Source organism: Bradysia coprophila, chromosome IV, assembly GCF_014529535.1.
Source record: "Bradysia coprophila strain Holo2 chromosome IV, BU_Bcop_v1, whole genome shotgun sequence".
Classification (NCBI taxonomy): Eukaryota; Metazoa; Arthropoda; class Insecta; order Diptera; family Sciaridae; genus Bradysia; species Bradysia coprophila.
Genome location: NC_050738.1, coordinates 6799034 through 6806885, shown reverse-complemented (window position 1 = coordinate 6806885; position 7852 = coordinate 6799034). Strand labels below are relative to the sequence as shown.

At 34.4% G+C, this 7852-nt stretch overlaps 1 non-coding gene across 1 annotated transcript; it reads left to right on the top strand.

The window, feature by feature from the left end:
- Positions 1-347: 347 nt before the first annotated feature.
- On the top strand, positions 348-420 carry Trnar-ccu. Its single transcript has one exon. It is a non-coding gene; the product is annotated as a tRNA-Arg (tRNA).
- The last annotated feature ends 7432 nt before the right edge of the window (positions 421-7852 follow it).

Below are 7852 nucleotides of genomic sequence, written 5' to 3'. Positions count from 1 at the left end.
TCAATTAGTCTAACGCAACTCTTGCGAATACTGTGTTTCAAACGAAACGACTATCAAAAGAAACGCCGAATACCTGTATATGAATCAATGACTTCCAGAAAAACAGTGGTACTTAGATATCTTTTTTCACTTCGTCGATTTTTCACGCCAATCCAACGTCATTAGGTCGAACACGCATTTTCCTCAAACTTTGACTTTTCGCCGAACTGCATTTTCTCTAATTGAAATATTGGTTGTCAAAGATTCAATAAAGTTGATCGAATTTTCACTGTCTTGACTTGAAAAACGAGTACTTGACTTGCTGATCAAAAAATTTATTTGGGTAAATATTCATTGCTCTGATCGCTGTCCCTTTGGCATAGTGGATAGCGCGTTGGACTCCTAATCCAAAGGTCGTGGGTTCGAGTCCCACAAGGGACTTGTGATCTTTTTTTTATTATTACCAAAAAGGTTTTGTAAATGTTAGTGGATTGAAAAGAAAAAGTTTTTTAAAGGATGAACATTTGCGGGAATCAAGTTGGGATATCGCGATAGACTATTGTTTCATTTTTTTTTATCCAACCATTATTATTATTATTTTGTATGGTTTTTTTACATTTATATTTGTTCATGACATTGCACATAGTCTATTATACATTCTTACATTACAGTAATTCTATAGTATATTCTGTGTGGATGTAGATTCGATGTAGTTGTGTGCTGGGAGGAAGGTGCAATACCAACAATGGTTGCTTGTGATCCACGTTTATTGTGACTTTTATCCTTCACGAATTCTCTGCACGAGGAAATATTTCGGGATTCTTGTTTTCAATGTTAACAGACAGATAATTTTTTGATACAAATTATTTTGGAAAAACATTGAGAGTCTCAGATGGAGTAGTCAATATTTCGTGTTGACATTAAGTGTCGATACCGTTAGTGTCAACGTAGCGTAGTGTAAATATAAATATACTTCGAGCCCCCGACCAGCTGGATTTTTTTTAAATTATATGCGACGATCAATGCTTTTCTGATCCTCGATATATTTTATGTCAAAGATTCAATAAAGTTGACCGAATTTTCACTGTCTTTATCCATGAAAAACAAATACTTGACCTGCTTAAAATCTACATGATCAGAAAATTGATTTGTGAAATATTGATGGTTGACTATATTGGACTTTTCATATCGTTGGGTTCGATCCCAACGAGGGATTTGTATTTTTTTTTAATTATTATTAAACCTGCTAATCTGACAAGCTTCAATTGTTACGAAAAAGGTTTTGTGTAGCGGACAACTGAAATACGACATATTTTGCCATGACTTTTTGTTTCGAAATGTCAGGTTTTCCCGAACGATGCGGGAAATAGTACATTTCGTACCTAGTACTAAAAGTCTTTTTTAGCGTGTGAAGTTTCCAGCCAGAGTCGAAGGCGAGGTCTGGAATTGAATATGCTAAAAAAGACTTTTAGTCCGTGATACAAATAGTATTTTTCATATTGGACGGAGATTCGGTTCCTAGGTATGAAAAATTCATTTCCTTACGATTTATCGTGTGAGAACGGTTTTGAATGAATTTTTACTATGCTGGTGCATGTAATAAGGCTATTACATGTATAGGCAATAGCTTTTACATCACTCGCATAGTAAAACGTAATACTACACACGGGAAATAAAGTGATATCTCGTATCATGATGAGTAAAAGTACCTCGGGCTACCGCCCTCGGATACTTTTTCTCATCTGGATACGAGATATCACTTTACTTCCCTTGCATAGTAATGTACTATTCCATGACTATATGATTGATCAAATTTAATATGGTAAATGTGAAATGTGTATGTTTTCAAGTAAATTAATGTGTTTTGTCTATTTCAGTTGTCCGATGCACAAAACGTTGTCCGTACCTCGACAGGACATGGATTTTTTCTAAAAAAAATACTAAATTAATGTTAGTCGATTGAAAAGAAAATATCCTTGATTGGAGAGTTTGAGGTTCTGGGTTCGAGCCCCCGACCAGCATCATATAAAACTGAAAAATCTCATATTGTGGTAGAATTTTTATTTTTAATTTTTTTACAGTGATGTGCTCAAACTGTTGTGTTACAAACAGTCGATGATAAAATTTCAAAATATCGATATAATATCAATCGAATGTTTTATCGATAATCGCATTTATGGATCGATTATCAATAATTGTCGTTAAAATTATGAATTATCGATATTTATAATAATTTATTGATAAAGCCTTCGATTCATATTATATAGTTGATAATGTGTCAGGTAATACTCCTCAGCAACAGGGAAGAAAGCCCAGAGTTTGAAATTCGCAACCATCCGCCTTCCTTACATTCAATATTGAGTAATAATATTTATAGCCAGATAAAACATTCGATTCATATTGATTTGTTAAAAATGTTGATAATCGATTGTAGTCTATTAATCGATATTTTATCAATCAATTGATTTATCGATCTATGTGAAATGTTGTACTCCCCTTGGATCGACAAAATTATATATTTCAAAGTTAATCTGCGATTAAGAAAAAGGTTTTATTTCAGTGTCCGGTGCACACAAAAAAAATCCACAAGTACCTTGTCATGTAAGTACTTTCACCTTGTAATAAGATTATACTCGTATACCAGTGTGTCAAGTGAAAAAAAAGAGTTAAGTGGAAAAATGTTACTCAGAGGAGGGGCGTCAGGAACTGTATTTGAAAAAACATTTTCCTAAATTTTCCTTCATCTTTCCAAAAAATTTTCTTTTTTGGAAAATTAAGGAAAATGTGGAAGAAATTCAAGGAACTATGGGAAAATAGTTCCTGTTGTTAATTCAGTTTCAGTCACTAGGGACATGCCATCAATCTAATAGATAACTTTCCATTCCATGAATCTATTTGTAAAGCTTCGACTCTAATGTGAAGATCTTGATCTAGGCCGAAAACACACGAGCAATTTTGCGTTGATGGATAATTATTCTGCGTTTTCCATTGTTTAGCGTGTGGCGAATATCGAATTACAAATGGAAAACGCAGCATAATTGTCGATCCCATCAATGCAAAATTACTCGTGTGTTTAAATAAGATTAATAAAAGAATTGAACCATCTGTATATCATCTGTAACCCTAACCCATGCCTAAACTAGTAGTAAACAGAAAATGACGCTACCGAAAATCACAGGTCAAACAATACTTCGCAGAAACCAATTTTCAATAAATCTTCGTTAATGATACCCAAAAAAGCTCAGCATTGAGCTCTGAAAACTTAATCCAAAGTAAAGGAATTCGACTTGAATCAGAATTAAATCTCATTCGAAAACATTTTACAGCGAAATTATTTTTCCGTGTGCCGCTCTCTCTTTATCTCTCATTTTCGGTTAAACAAAACAATACAAATTCAATGTCAAAGTGGAATTAGAAATGTTCATTACATCTATCTTAAGCAACATTCGACTTAATGTTTCAGTTTCAACACATCAAGCAATTAATCTGAAATTAGGGAATTTATCCATTTTCCAAAAACCTCTATAATACTGTTGGTGTACACAATCCTTACATTCTTATTACACATCGGAACAATGGAGCAAACTCCTTGCATGCGCCATGTCGTCTATATACCACCTCAGCATAATCATAATACACATCCTTTTCAGCCAGCTAGTACAACGAGTATAAAATAATGTATAAACACAAAGATATAACCACTCAACTCATGAAAGACTATTGTTTCACAAGGATAATGGGTGGGTGTATTGAGATGAATAAGTTTGTACCTTCCGGAATCAGTTCTCTTCGATAGAGGGTGCTTGTAGTTGTACTAGGTTTCGTCATATCCCAACATATATAATAAAATAAGCTTTCGAAATCCCTTAAGAAAGGCATGTTTCAAATATGGATTAAGTAGGTTGACTCTTTTGGGATAAAACTAACAACAATGGGGAAGTAGCCAATAAAATATTTTATATTCGAATGAAATAAATGGTTAAAATTAATTGTGTTTTGGGGATTTGGTGTTACTTTTACGTTGTTAATTTGTTGTTTCTATGGATTTTGGTTGTTGGTGGCATCAGCTGATCCAATCATGGTGTAAGTAGAGATTAGAAATTAAAACAAAAACCGAGAAGAAGCTATAAAATTACGATGTACAATTTTCTATCATACAAAATTGCGTTTCTCCGAGTGAAGTTACATCTTTATGACTAATTTTAACTCTTCTAGACTTTGGTAATTGAATGGGATTAGAATTTCGTGATTTGCGATAGAACCAATCAAATTGTGATTAGAGAAGAAGGTTGAATTCTATAAATACCAAATCTAGTACTTGTAAGTCTTATCAATAGATTTAAACAAAATCTACTACAACAAAAGTTAAAACATAAATTTTGCTATTTAAGGACGCATTAACCGAAGTTCATCGCTTGTTTAAAGAACCTCTGTCGATAACATATGATATTTTATTTTAGTATTTCATCACTATCCAGATTCGAAGCAATCAAAATTAAGAAAATGAAAATGTAGATTTTCATTTGCTCAACGAAATTCTTGTTGTATCAATTACGAACCAGAGTAACTCCCAAATTAGAAACCGTGTTCAATTTCACTTCCATCTAAATCAAAAAGCGTATGATCAACTCACTTCAAGCATGAGTGGTTCTCTAATTAGAGTACTGAAACGGGACAGTGTATCAAACAAATTTTGGCACTGCAAAAAATCTAGAAAAATTTTTCATACAAAATAGTACTCTATTTGGCAGCTGTTATAAGAAGCACTCTTGCTTGAAGTGCGTTGAACGAAAGCGTCTCACCGACCGTACGCTCCATAGAGTGTTCCATTTCGGATAAAGTTCACTTTTATGCCGTGGGACATCATACAAAAAATGAGTTACGTGTTCACTTTCCGTATTTTTTATATGACGATGCCGTGGGACAAACTTGAACCATCTCCAAAATGGAACACTCTATAGGAACATCATTTCGAAGTGACAAGAACACTTTATATCCACTAGACACATTAGAGATGAGAACGAAAATTATAATCAAACAAATGGGAACTGCAATGAATTCCTTCACAATCAAAGATGTCTCATAAATTACGCCGTAGATTCGTTTCAATTTCACGAAAAAGTTGTAGGTTTCATGATTCCTTCTCAACCTGGAATCGCGATTACGTATCTCTGGATCGATTCTAAAAATTTGGACATTTTTCTGCAGCTGGACGAGACTATCTTTTACGAACCGAAGTTGTTCTCGGACTAAACGAGTCAGAAAATTGAATAACGATCCTGCCGAAAAGGATACGATTAAACAAAGAAAAAGTTTGGCCAAAGATTTTTTTAATTCATGCATAGAGTACCCATTTGGCAGCTGTCACTCGAAGCATTTTTGCTTGAAGTGCGATGGTATGATTCATCTGTTGTGCCAAATCTACGTTTCTCCGTCAATTTTTTTTTTCCAACAAACAAAAGCCAGACTCTTTCGCCACACTTAATGTCGATAAGAAAATGACTTTGATTGAACAATGCTAATTCGGCTGACGAATAGGTAATTCAGCCATGGCATACACGATTAATGTGCACAATATCCTTTTTCTCTTTTCTGCAGACGCATAACGTCTCCATAATACATTTTCGAAACTTAACCAATCTCCGCTCTTCCAGCATATGAATTTCCTTCTGGCTCATTCGTCATTCTTATCTGAAATTAGAATGCATTAATCTTTCTCCAGCTCTATTGATTTAGCGTTAACTGTATAAATACATCTGTCGTGATGGATATTTATATGTACCAAGGAATCAGAGTTCTCGTTCTCCGTTTCTGCCGGAGTTTTGCATTTAAACGTGAATTGAATTACACTGATAATGTAATCGATTAATTGTAACGCATAATTCATAATGTCTATGTCTGTTTGTGCTTATTTTAACATTAGTGTGTATAGAGGGGGTGAGCTTATTATGCATCAGCAGAAATAGGTCATACGTATCCGAGGTGTAATTGTAATCAATTACATTCAATTATTGTTATGGTCCACTTGCCACATTTAATGTCTACTTGAGAATAATTACTGTCATAAGTGTTTAGCTGTTGTCATTTTGTTTTAATGTTGAGCTATTAAAATTTGTGCGTAAAACTTACTCATTAAGACGACAGAGAGAGAGAGAGAGAGAGAGAGTCAAACGATGTTCCTGTTCCGTGAATAACGAAATCTTTTATGAAAATTTTAAAATCACAATAAGCGCCGCACAGAAAAATAACATATTCCTTTAAACATGACATTATCTCACAGATAATAATCTCATTTTGTGTTTCGTTGTCATTTCTGTGACATGCCCGCCATCGTGAAGCATTATTTATTGTATCCTAATTTATGGTTGTTGTTATTCTTGCGCGTGATATTTATCTGTCATCGTCGACATGAACGCAAGAATTATGAGACCATTTCACTGTTCTCTGTGTTTTAGCATATAGTTGGTTTTTGCGGAGATGGAGATATTGGTTGATGTTTTCCAAAATTTTGGGCTTACGAATTTTCCATTTTCCAGTCATATATAATTCATTCGGAATGAATAAATCCAAGACAGAGGAAATGAGGACAAACTGCCGGCACGGTAAATATGTACGAGCATTGAGGTTCACACGTAGAACGTGGATTGGGGACATTCACCCTGAATGTATTATAGGCGTATAGTCGACATAGAAATTTATGTCCTTTTTTTATCTTTCGGGACGGTCAAACAACATTAGATTATCAATAAATGAGACGGACAATCGACATCATCTTATTTTATCGGAACGAAAACCAAAGAACAATAGTTGCACCACGGCAGATTAAAATAAACCAGGCAGGAGCGCCTGATTTGACTAGAGACCTGAATTGTCAAGTAGCCTTATATTTTGCGAATAAAATTAATTCAATTTATGTCAGCGTTCATTTGAGTACATTTTTAGGTTCCTCATGTGACGTTTCAAAAATGAACCGCTTCTGTTTGGTTTATTTTAGTCTGCCGTGGTTGCACCTGTCAATAATTTCCGATTTGTCCTTTTAGATAAAAAATGGTGACGTCAGAACATGGCGCGAGTATGATATGTTAATGATGCGTTAATAATTATCACGGTGACTTATTCATCTTTCATCTTTCGAGTTCGAATGAATGTGGAAACACGAAAGCACTAATCTACATGTGCCGAAGAAAAAGTCCTAGTAAATAACCGCAGGGATCTTTCATAAAATCAATTCTTAGGGTTTCAAAACCCCATAAATTGCGTAGCGCTCTTTCAGTCCTGTCATCGAAATAAAATCTTAAATAACTCGAGAAGATCATTTCCTTTGAAGTTAAAACTATGTTCTTCCCCTTTTTCAATATGCCCCGTGAATGGGCTGCAATAATTTATAATTTTGCAGAGCACGTATTTCTCGAGCTATTTAATATTTAATTTTGACGACAGTACTGAAAAAGCGTAACGTAATTTGTGAATGATCCCTGTATGGCAGTAATTACGGTAGCTGAAGAAAATATAAATCTTAACCTGTCACAGACCACAAGCATATTAACAGCTTTTCTATTCAAACTGTTACTTCCTTTGATCGAAGATTTGCATAGATTGATTTCATAAATCTTTTACTTCATTTGTTTTGAACATGCTCTTTGCTATATAAGACTAGTCAGACCTTGTCGTTTATTCTTGCTGTAGTTTACGATAACAGATGACAGCCGTATACTTTATGAACAACCTCTTAATAATAACAATGCACATACCAGCCGAGCGTCTGCATAGTTTCTTCAATGTATATACCTCTGAGCGAAGCGAACGAATGACAGAAGATGCATGAACGTTCTGTCAATTTTACGCTTTAATGTACTAGATCAGCGAAGTCTAT